Source organism: Sarcophilus harrisii, chromosome 6 (genome assembly GCF_902635505.1).
Source record: "Sarcophilus harrisii chromosome 6, mSarHar1.11, whole genome shotgun sequence".
Lineage (NCBI taxonomy): Eukaryota > Metazoa > Chordata > Mammalia > Dasyuromorphia > Dasyuridae > Sarcophilus > Sarcophilus harrisii.
The window spans coordinates 232,763,836-232,776,373 of NC_045431.1; the positions used below are offsets into that span (position 1 = coordinate 232,763,836).

Below are 12,538 nucleotides of genomic sequence, written 5' to 3' on the forward strand. Positions count from 1 at the left end.
ATTAGCTAATATGTATCTGAAGCCAGATTTGAACTCCACTCTTTCCAACTCCAGCCTCACACCCACTGTGTCAGCTCAGCACCTTGGACAGCAAGTGAGCCACTGGATCCCAGAGGGAGGCCCCGGGAGAGGGGAACACAGAAATGGGCTGGATTGTGTAGGGCTTTGAAGGCCAGATAATTTTAGGCTGGATCCTGGAGGTAACAGGCAGCTACTGGGCTTTGTGAATAGTGGGGCAAAGTGATTGGAGCTGCCTTTAGAAGGATGGATGGGCGTCCAGCAAGGCCCTGAGTGATGAGTGCCTGCACTGTGGTGGTGGCCATGGGTGTAGAGGGATGGCATGAAGCTGGAGAGAAAGGCTGAGATTTGGCAGCTGGTGGAGCTGAGCGATGTGAGAGCTGTGAGTGTGGACGTCTCGGAGAGTAGTAGCAGCCTCCATATTCAGAGAAAAGTTGGAGGAAGTTTGTGGGGAGGAAGAGTTCTCTTTTGGACTGAGACATTGAAGAGAACCTTAGTTCAGGGAGTCCAAGAGACACTCGGAGAGTCTGGGCTGGAGCTCAAGAGGAAGGCGGAGGCTGGATACCGAGTTCTGGGAATCAACTTATAGGGATGTTATTTGAGCCCACAAGCACTGATGAGATTACCTAGTGAGATAGTGCAGAGGAAGAGGAGAAGGGGGCCCACCATGGACCCTGGGCAGATGCCATATGAGCTCAGCCCAGGTGAAGAAGCGGTAAAGCAGACTGAGACACTCAGACAGGGAGAAGAGATTAAAGTGTCTAGAGAAGAGAGATCAAGAAGGATAAGACTTGAGAAAAGGCTGTTAGGCTTGGTAGATCTCACCCGGGACTTTAGAGAGAGCGGTTTCAGTTAACTGATGAGTTCCGACTGCAGAAGGTCTAAAATACAGCAAGAGGAAAAGCAGAGACACCAAATAAATGTACGAGGCTTTCTCCAGGAGGTTATGGAGAAGGGGCTGAGAGACAGAGACAGATCCCTAGTAAGGAGGGTCAGCTCAAGGCAGGGTGTTTGCAGTATTTGTGAAATAGCTCTGTGTCTGTAGTCAGCAGAGCAGGAGCTGGAGGCAGAGAGCTTGCGGATTAGCAAGAGGGAGCGGTCTGCTGGAGGTGACATAGCAGAAAGGGTCAGCTCCACTCAAGGCCGATCATCCTTGTGAAAGATACTCGGCAGTACAAGAGACTAAACAATGACTGCGTTTCCTCTGAGAAATGTTGGTCACAAAACTACTCTGTTCTAGAGCAAAGGTTCAAACCCAGATTTTTCTTTCTCCTCATCCAATGCCCTTTTCACCAGATGATGTTGCTTCCCATGATGGCAGCAGTGTCTTCAGAGCATTTGAGCTCCAAGAAGAGTGGATGTGAAACAATAGAAAGCATCATTATTACTGTTGCTGCTGCTGCTGCTGCTGAAATCGGTTATAGATGTAGCGATATATCGCTGATATGTTTTGATATAACTTGGCCCACACATCTTTTAACAGTCATTTGGTTTCTATTTCCCACTTTCCTGTTTTTTGGTTTATAGGGAGTTAGCCGAGGAAACAGAGCTGACTCTTAGATACTGCCATCTGACACTGGCTTTGAACTTCGGTATGAGTTCCGTTTTCACAAGCCATCTTCCTTGAAAATAGATTTTCTTCTGAAGCTGCTCAGTGTCTCTTTGGAGAGCAGCCAACTGATTTAATGGCCTACAGTTGGATTGTTCTTAGGGGGTTCCTGATTCTCCCTGGATCTTAGGCAAAGCTGCTGGTCTTGTAAATAAAATCAGAATCCATAGTAGGTTGGAATTCCACGATCTGGGAGGAGTGGGATTTCTGGGAACACGGCCAAGTCTTTCTCTCATTTCTCTAAAGGACGATAAGGTGGAGAAAAGAGTCTTGCCTGTTCTCATGGTGTGGTCTGAAGCAAACAGGCCAGGAAAAAGGAAAACCGACAAGTTGGTTTCTGAGTTTGTAGACCTTTTAGCGTATTTAATGTGTGTTGCTGAATCGGCTCTCTCCGGTAGGTGTTTGTTTCTTCATGAAGGCAGTATTTTTTGGCTCTCTTTATCCATCTATTCTCCAAACTCTGTTCACTCCCCCAATATCTTTATGAATGCATTTTCCTTTTCTTTGTAATAGTTGTATTTAATCATTGGCCTGATCTCATTCCCATTCTGTGGGACTCCCTTTGGTTACGCTTCACATTCTGCTATACAAGAAGCATTTCATGCAACTGTGTAGCATCCTAAAGCGGAATCTGAGGCAGAATTAGTTAGTCCCGTGTGAATAAATCCCCGATTGAGCTTCCACAATATTGGTCATAACATTAACAGGGCAATCGCCAATAATAATTACTTCTGATACTTCCAGTGATACTGGTATAAACTTTGGGATCATTGGGAATTGGGTGTGGGAAGAGACCAAAGAGCTTTCTTTGTGCTCATTTTTAAAAAAATCCAAATCATAACCTTAGAGGTGGAAAGAACCTTAGAGAATACTTAGTCCTCATTCCTCATTTTACATATGTGGAAACTGAAATTCAGTTAAGGTCATCCAGGCAGTCACAGGGCTGGGACTGATTACAGATTTAGTGTTCTTCCACTGAGGGCCTCGCTGCATTGTCATGTAAACTATTGCTGCATCCATGAAATTAAAAATTGCACAATGTAGTAGAGGGAGCCCATGCCCTCCACCTCCTCAGATCTAGGAAACTCAACTTGCCTGGGGGCCGATTAAGGCAGAGTGGGAAGAAACTAGCATCAAAGCTCCGAAAACCTGTTTTTGAACCAGACTTAAGACTCCAATGTATAAAGTTCATGGGATCATATTATTGATAGTTGGAAAATACGTTAGAGATCATCCAAGTCAGCCCTCTTGTTTTACAGAGAAAGACATTGAGACCCAGAGATGATCCTGTGATCCTGCTAAAGGATCATCTTTTTCAAGGTAACATAGATGGAAAAAATTGGAGCTAAATTTGAACATTTATATCAGATTGTGTAGAGTTGACTTAAATCGTGGATGCTGCCACTTAATTTTAATTTGGTTCTTATTTTCGGTATCATCTACTTAAGCTTTATTTCTTTCTTCTTAAATTAATTTATATTGATGAGTATTGTGAATGAAGAGTGCTCTACTGCATGTAGGAAAAGCCTTGTGGTGTGATAGGGAGGGATGCTGGGCTTGGAGGCAGAAGACAGCAGCTTCCTTTTCAGAGCCATAAGTAGGAACATGGGTGGTAGGCAAGCATTACTGTTTGTTCCTTGTAGAAAGAAACATGAAATGGGCCTTTTTGGGGGGGGTGAAGAGAGGGTTTTGGACTGTTAGGAGGGCAGAGAAAAGGGGTAGAGAGAGGCCTCGAGATACTAGATGCTCAAGACTTCCTGTTTTAACTTATTCTCCCCTTTTTAGTCTAAAGGAGTATTTTATTGATGCTATTTATATTTTTGTATTATAGTCATTTCTAGAAAAACATCTCCTTTTGAGTGAAAAGAAGTTTTTAGAAGATCCATGAATATTCACTAATTTTCTCCATTAAAATGAATTAAGGCAAGATTTGTATAATGCGGACTTTTGCCTACAATTTTCCCAGAATGGGTTTTGTCATTCTAGAAAAGTTTGGGAGTCTTATCCCTATTTTCTAGATGTCCCAAGACACCAAGGTTTAGCAAAGTTGCGACAAGCTCTGGTAACACAGTAGTAAGTAATGTGGACAAGTCTGGATGGTTTCTCTAGATGAGCCTCCCTTGTAATGAAGAGATGCAGTTAAGTGGGAACACCCAGATCAGTGATGGCCCCAATAGTGCATCTACCATTATGACTCAGTGGAAGACCTCTGGGGTCTCTGTTCTTGGTTAATGTCTTACTCCTTCAGCCTCAGCGCAATTCCTAGTGTATCTCAAGTGCCCAAGCCTGCTTGTTGTCCGCCTCGCTGACTGAGCCAGGGTGAAGATCTGTGTTCTGTGCTGCCGAATAACTATAGCTACAAGTGCTTGACATTCTCCAAGTCAGTGACCCTGCTCAGATTATGGCCCTCTTCACAGGATCAGTGAATTCTGAGCCTCATTGAGTCCATGAGTCCAACACCTCATTACACAGATGTGGAAGAGAGGGATTCTCCTGGGCTTACCCAGCTGGTCAGTATGGACAGGGAGATTGAGACCCAAGTTTCCCAAATCCAGCATTGGCTGTTCTGGGTCATGTTGTCTCCTGTCCTTCCTTTGCTCTCTATACTCTCTACTGGAGTTTTTTCCTTCATTTGCAAAAATAGGGATCTTACTAATAATTGTAACCTTCCACTCCAAGTGGTTGCACAAGAATCACTGAATAAGCCTTGAAGTGCTGTTACCAGTATGAGCCCTGATGAGGATGTGGGTGACTCAGTCCCTCACCCCCAGTTGGGGGGCCTCACGTGTCACATACGTTGGACATCATATCATGTCACCTCGGAGATCTGAGCCAGAGGTGTCCTCCAAGTTGGAAATCTGTTGGAATCACATCTTAGGGTCCTGTGAGCTTATGCATTGCCAGAAATATGGACGATTGTTGGTTCTTTTGGTTGGGCGATCGAAGCCGACTTTAACCTGTAGGCCTGTGATTCTGAATACATCAGCAGCACACTTCTAGCTCTTGTTTCAGTCATCTGTCACAGGACAACATCACCTTGAAACAGTGACGTTGATCACTCTGAGATAACCATGGAAGTTCTGGCCATCACATGCCCCAGAGCCGCTTAATTCCTCAACCGAGCCATCGCTCTCTTGATTTGGGAGCTTTCAAACAAATCCACGATGGTTGCTACAAATCTGGATAAGCTGTAAAACATGAGTAACTGCATTGGAAGTGTGTGTGTCTGCAAAGCCATGAGTTCTTTAGATCATGTTTCTCTGGACACTCTTGAAAGGGGGATCTGAAATCCCAGGGGATTTTCTTCTGTGCTGTGTGCAGCCTCTCGTTTTGAATGTTTCCCCACAACCTGAAGGAGACAGAAGGAAGGAATGCTTAGAGGTGCCCCTCTGAACAGACAGACAGAGCCTGGGAAACGTGGAGAGACAAGGGGGCCCGAGAGAGGAAGTTAGGGTGTCTTTAATGTAGCGTCAGCAGCAGATCACGACCAGCTTCTTGTGGAAACAATAAAATGGACAACGGTCTTGGCAAAAAAGACCCACGTTCATGTCCCATCTCCAGACATTTACTCTCCGAGGGACCCCAGAACCAGCCACAACTTTTCTAGGCCTCGGTGCTTCACGACAGCTAGAAAATGGGGATAACAGTCCCAGGGCTTTCTGTGAAAACTGTGCACAACATCCATGGGAGGAAAACTGTGGCTCCATCCATCTATTGGAGAGAATTAGGGAACACTCACAGATCTCCTAAAAATCACTTCTTTCACCCAAAAATGCTTAAATTAACAAACACTGAAATTACCAACAGGAGAGAAAGAAGGGTGTGTCATTGCCGAGGGGAGGTCTGAGTCATTCTGCTGGGGGTGACTTGTTAAGCTCCAAAGTGACCAAGGCAAACACGGGGTGAGGAGCAGAACCCGGCAGAAGCCTCCTCTCACTGCCTGGCGTCAGAGGTCCAGCCAGCAGCCCACGGCAGAGAAGTACTGGCCGGGGCTGTGTTCTGCCTAGGGTTACCCATGGGTGCCCATGCATGTGTGCTGTACACGTGGGTACTGTATGTGCACGTGTGTTTCATGCTTGCTGTAGAGGAATGTGTCCATTGTGGGAAACAAGAATGGAGAATGAAGAAGAAGCACAAATGACTATTCTTGCTGTAGTCTGGGACAAGGTCTTGATGTTTCATTTCTTTGAACTGTTGTTTTTCCGGGACCATGGAAGATGATTCACGGAGGGAGAAACTGGTAGAAACCTCTGGGATGACCTCAGTATGAGAACCCTCTCAGCCAGAGGCTCGGTGAGCTCTTATTTGCACTGGGGTAGGAGTTAGAAGATAGCATAAGGAAGCGTCATGGTGGTCTCTTTTTGCTTCCTCTCTGTCCTTGTGGCTTGGAGTTCTGGGAAAGAGATGGAAATGGTCAGGGATGACTGGAACCACATGGAGAGGCAATGCTACCCTAAAGGTGCCATGAGAACAAAGCAATTAGAAACCAGTCATGCTGGGAGAGGGTCCAAGCCTGCAGCAGATATAACTACTAAGACCCACGAGGAGAAAAAATGCAGAGTTGCTTAGATTGCCAACTCTTGTAAATCTTATGCAGCTGGTGGGCCGGGGCAACTGCCTTCCCTTGAAGTTTATAAGTCTGAGATGGGGAATGAAAGCCTTCTGTTTCCCATGTTTTTCCTCTTTTAGTCTATGATTATTATCTTTTTCTAGAAGCCTCAGTTGCATTTAGTCAAAATTCTCCCAAGATGCACCCTAAGATCAGGGAGGGAAATACGAGAAGAAGACTTAAGAGATGGTTGGAGGCAAAATCTCCATTTAGGATTATTTAATTTAGTTTTCTTTTTACTTTATTTGAGTCACAATAAACTATGAGTTTCTGAATCTATGAATCTAATGGGAAATGAATTGAATGAGTGGAAAAGTGTTACAGGGTGGGGTTCTGAACTGAATGCATATAGCAAATGTCATTTTAAAATGGAGCCCCATTACATCCTGCTGATTAATTTGTGACCTGGCCAGCAAGGGGTTAATCAAAGCTGAGTCGGTTAGTGGTGGGGACCATGGGGCGGTTTAAGTTTCTGGTCCCTCTTGTGGTCACGGGGAGACTGCAGTCTCCTAGAAGAGGCCGTCTTGTTCCTGTGTCAGAGCCCTGGGCTGGTGGTTCCAAAAAAGCTTCAGCTAGTGGTCAATCAGAGACTGCACTCCCTTGATGGATAATTAATCCAGTGACATGCTGCCTTGCTGTAGGTTTGAGGAAGGCAGCCTTTGGCAGGTTCTCTATGAGGTCAGGGTTACTTTTATGTAGCAAAAAGCCGTGTCCCCAGAGCAGTAGGTGGGTGTACTTGCACTTCGGGACGTGTTGTAGATGTGTTCTGTAAGCCCCAAGATGATATGTCAACGGAGGCTGAAGTTGTTTTTGGGACAAGGGGAATTTTTAAAAAGAGAAAATTGGAAATCTGAAATTTTCTATCAGGACTGGAAGCTATTCTCTCTAAACCAAATGACGGTGACCGTTCCTCACCAAGCTTAACCACCGGCTACCATTCCAGGAAGGAAATGATAACCATGGCCTCCGCCAATGGGCTCGGAAGAGCTCTCTCGGGGGACGGCGGTTTGGTTGGCTTACTATTTTTACATCATTTTTTTTCGTGGTGATGACAGGCAGCACTAGTTGTTTGAGAGGCAGTGCATAGAATATGGAAAAAGACACAGTTCCTCCTACCTGGTCGGCTTGCTCTCGGAATAAGATGGAAGAGACGGAAGAAATGTGAACAGGGCTTGAATTTCTTGTTCTCATTAATTATCACTTAGGCTACTACAGTATTATTGGATTATTCGTTGCTTCTGATCTATCACCGTCACTTTTTCTGGGAAAATTCAGACTAGAGTATGCCTTTCTTTGTATCCCTAGCACACAGTCCTGGGCACCTAGCTAGCTGGTAACTAACAACCGCTTGTGGATTGAATGACTGACTTTAAATAATTGTGGATAAAAAAAATCATCTTCTTGCACAGTCTGTATCCTTCCTGGGAAGACAGCTATAAGAAAGTAGAAAGATGTTTAAATTTGCACCAAATAGGCATCTAGAATAGAGTGCTGAACTAGAGTTAGGGCCTGCTTTCAAACTCAGCCTCCAACATTTAGTACCCTGGGCAACTCACTTAACCTTTGTATACCTCAGTTTCTTCATCTCTGTAAAATGGGGACAATACTAGCACCCAACTCATAGGGGTGTTGTGAGGATCAAATGAGATAGCGTTGTCAAGCACTTTATACATCTTAAAGCTCTTTATAAATCTGTTATTATTATTATTAGAACTGAGTTCAAGTCCCGGTGCTAATATTTAATAACTTTATAACCTTAGGCAGATAGCTTAATCTCTTTAACCTCAATTTCTTTATCTGTGAGGTGGAGGTAATAATATTTACATACTCCACCTGGTGGAGTTGTGGGGATCAAATTAAATAATTCATGTAAATCACAGAGCGCAGCCTATGTCAATGTTAGGAATTACTCCTGCGATCAGGAGAGAACAAGAACAAAGAGCCATCTTATTTCCCAGATGACAAGGGTGACAAAATGGTCGGGATGATAATAATGAGAACCCCTATTCTGTGTTTTTGTGTATTTTATTTTCCTTCCTTCCTAATCACAATCCTACGGTTGTTTGAGAGGCAATGTATGGGATGTAGAGAAAGGTATAATCCCTATCTGGTTTCTACCTGTTCGAGTCTACACTGATGTCCACTCTGGAGTCCCTGTCCTATCCCTGCTCAATCCTTGGCTTGTTCCTGCCATCTCTCTTCAGCTGCTGAATGGAGCTGGAGGAAGTCAGGCAATCTTGTTCATTAGACCCAGTACAAATTTATGTAACCTACTCCCAATTGGGCCCTCACTTCAGCAAGGCAATCCTTTTATTCTTCCTTAACTGAGTAGATTTCTATATCATTTCCCATGGTAACTGTTCTAAAGCTTCTTTTTTCTCCTAAAGTTTCCCACACATCTCCCTTCTCCTAATTTTTTATTTAGATAGTACCCCGTACATTCCTGAAAAAATAGAGACTATTTGCCATGATCTATATCTTATCACCTTCTCTCTATCCCAGAAGCCTGTGTTATCATTCCCTTTCTTTCTTCTTTTATCCCAGTAGCTGATAAAATTCTTACTTTTTCCTTGCTAAAGATAAATTCTCTATCTGTGCCTTTGATTCTCATCTTCTCCACAAGACCACCCTCTCAATCAACCCTGTTCCCTAATCTTCAATCTCTGCTGTTTCAGCTAATTATTTTACCATGTGCCCTTTATTCTTTTTTTTTTTTTTTTCCTGAGGCAATTGAGATTAAGTCACTTGGCCAGGGTCACACAGCCAGGAAGTACTAAGTGTCTGAGGACAGACTTGAACCCAGGTCAGGGCTGGTGCTCTATCCACTGGGCCACCTAGCTGCCCCCGTTCCCTTTATTCTTAAAAAACCATCCCCTCAAGCTATTTTACCAAATCTTTGCTTCCATTTCTCTGCCTAACTCATAGGAAAAAAGCCAAAAAGGTTTTATTGCTTATATGTCCTTTTCTTTCATTCACTTCTAAACCCTCTGAAAATCTTGCTTTTTCCCTTTATCGCTCAACTGAAGCTGCCCTTGCCAACATCACCAGTGAGTGTGACCCTGCTCTCTGCCCAAACACTCCTGAGCCTGCTGTTCTGGTCCATCATCCAGGTTCCACCTACTAACTCTGGTCATCTCTCAAGGCTCAGCTCGGGGTCCTCTTCCCCGCTCCAGACTATCTTACTGGATACTCTCATCAGCTTCTGTGGATTCACTTTTCATCTCCATGCAAATAACTCTCAGTTCTACTGTCCATCCTTTTTTCCCCTCAATAGTATTTTATTTTCCAAATACACAAAAGATAATTTTCAACATTCATTTTTTAAGATTTTGTGCTCCAAATTTTCTTCCCCCACTCAAGATAGTAATCTCATATAGGTTAAACACATACAGTCCTTTTAAACATATTTCCATATTTATCATGTTGTGTAAGAAAAATCAAACTAGAAGGGAAAAAACCACGAGAAAGAAAAAGCAAACCAAACAAACAAAAATAATATGCTTCAATCCACATTCTGTCTCCCTAGTTCCCTAGTTCTCCATTTGGCTGTGGATGGCATTTTCCATCCAAAGTCTCTGGGAATTATGTTGGGATCACCACATTGCTAGGAAGAGCCAAGTCTGTCATAGTTGATCTTCACACAAACTTGCTCTTACTAGCCATAGCGTTCTCCCGGTCCTGCTCACTTCACTCAGCAGCAGTTCCTGCAAGTCTCTCCAGCTTTCAGCCTGCCGGTCATTTCCCATAGAACAGCCCCGTTACATTTCCATGCCATGACTCTTTCAGCCGGTCCCCAAACCTCATCTTTTTGCCGTGGGCTTTGCCGACGCGAATCTCATTCAGGGATCAAAGGCTCAGCTTTCATGCTTCTCGCTGCCTTGGAAGTGCAGATGAGCCATTTTCCCACTGTGCTCAGAGTCCTTGTTTAAGAAGCACACAACAGAAACTTTATAAGCTTGGACCATTTGACAAGATTTAAATTGGCCAAATAGGAATAATAACATTGATCTCAGTTTTCTTGGTACCAGACTGGCTAAAATGTTAGGCAAAAGACTCGGGAGCACACTGGACTTTTACTTCCAGGGCTGACCAGAATTCCAAAGCTGGAGGACTGGGCTATGACGTCCCTGCTTATTATGGGGACAATAATTCGGTTGTATCTCCTGGGCCAGGGGGCTCAACAAAGGGCTCTGGCTCTGGGCTCCCATGGATCTGGATTCAATCCTGGGCCTGGCTCTTGCCTCAGAGAAGGGGTCAGATTACCCTCTCTATGGCTCTAGGCCCTACCTCCCCCCCAGGGAAATCTTTAAAGCTTAAATACAGCTGTCACCTATAGTTTCCTCTATGGCCAGGTAACAGGTTCTCTCTAGAAAGGGACACAGTGTGGGGATCAGGTAGAGAACAGCTGTTTATTTTCTCCGCACAGAAAATTCTGAAGACAAAAAGGCTTCCAAGAAGAAACACAGGAAACATGAAACACTCAATTAGCTCATTATATTGGTAGGACTGCCCCCACAAGAGAAAGACAAGTTTATGGGAGTGTTGACCAGATACTTCACATCCACTTCCCGGTCCGCATCGTGCGCATGACTCACAAGTTCCAGATTTCCCGGGAAGCCAAGAACCCGGCTCCCTTTGTGGCTCCGGGGGGATCCTGGAAGTGTCTCCCTTCCCTTCTGGAAGTTCTCGTCAGAGATCTGGGGGTCGACTCCCCGGCCCAGAACTCTGGAACTCCCCGCACAGAATGTTGCCACCAGGGCTGGAAATGGCCGCTTCTTGGGATCGCTCAGCTCAGCTCAGACTCAATGAAGCCCAACAGAAAGGCAGAAGAAGGCAGCCGGGGACTTGGGAGGGCACTCTTGGACTCACCCGGGCAAGCAGTACATGCTCCTGCTGCCGTGGGCCCTGATGAGAGAGGGCCTTTCTCTCCCTCATTGATGAAAGGGGCAGGAGAGGGGCCCAAAAGACAAGGATGGAAGCCTTTTTGATGCCTCCCAGTCACTTGGCCAGTCACCCAAACAGAGACCTGACCTGGCCAAGGGCCAGAGGCCGTGGCCACGCCGAGGGAAGGGCTCCAGCTCAGCAAAGCAGTAATCCCTGGTGGGACCTGCTGCCCGTGTTCCTGGTGGCTGTGGCCTCCATCACCTCCATCAGAAAGGGCTGAGAGGGCCTTCTCTTCCTCTCAGAACACATCGATGCTCACTATTTGCGGAGCATTATGTAGGGCAAATGGGGAGATAAGACTGTTTGGTTCCCATCCTGAAGCACATGGTCTACTAGGGGTTAAATACAGGGATGCACAGATTATGGTCACGCAAAAGAACACATGGTCAGCGCATAAAAGGGGCAAGAGGAAAGTAAGGTTTGAGAGATGAGGCCATATATTGTCTGGGGGATCCTGGCGGGTGTTGCACAAGCAAGGCCTGGCTTTGGCAAAGTGTTCCAGGAGGGGTGGGCTGGGAAGGGGCTGACACTAGAGGTAGGGAAGGGCCCAAGTCACTGAGGGAAGCCCAGGCTGAGTCTGGATTCAGCAGAGAGTTTTGTGAGAGATTCTGAATCTGCTATGACGCAGGTGGAGTCTGCCATTGTCGGGACCCACCTGCTTCACGTTGGGCAAATGGAGCCCAGTGTCCACCACTGTAGGTCAGCTCAGAGGTTACATGGCTCAGCACGATGGCGAGATGGGCAGGTCCCTCAGGTCAAAGCCTCTGGGCCTTGGGAGAGCCACGAACAAAGGCCCTGGGAGTTTGGATGCGGTTCTTCCCAGCTCCTCCAGTGTAGCTAAAGGTCAAGAGAAAATGGAATCCTTTACCCTCTTTCCTTTTGAAAGACAGGCATGGGAGCTTCAGGTCAGAGCCCTGAGAAGGTTTGGGGTGCATCAGGATGCTGATGTTTGCACTCCTCTTCTCCCCTTCCACACCCCCAACCTTGACTATCCGTGTTTCACTTTGATGATCACCCAGAACAGGTTTGCCTGGAGCTAAAACTGATCTTGCCCCTTTGGCCATGAGAACGAGTGCGCTAAAGCAAGATTCTGGCCCCCTTTAGTTGGGTGGGAATTTCTCTACATGAAAAGGGATTCTGGGCATCAGAAGGGAGCAGGTCGGAGTCATCCAGGGCTATAAGGTTCAGTGGGTGGGAGAGAAGCAGCTTGTTTGCTCATGAGCCGGCCCTGCCGCTCTTTTTCAAGTGGTGGGCTGTGATTACAGGAAACCATCCAGCAGCACTTGACCTAACAGAGGAAGTGATTTCACAGCCCACTGGTCCCCTTACTCATTTAGAATGTTGAGTCAGAGGTTATA

At 45.7% G+C, this 12,538-nt stretch overlaps 1 protein-coding gene across 2 annotated transcripts in view; it reads left to right on the forward strand.

The window, feature by feature from the left end:
• C6H11orf49 (chromosome 6 C11orf49 homolog) overlaps positions 1-12,538 on the forward strand; it is a 145,612-nt gene that overhangs the window by 47,011 nt on the left and 86,063 nt on the right. The window lies entirely within an intron of this gene.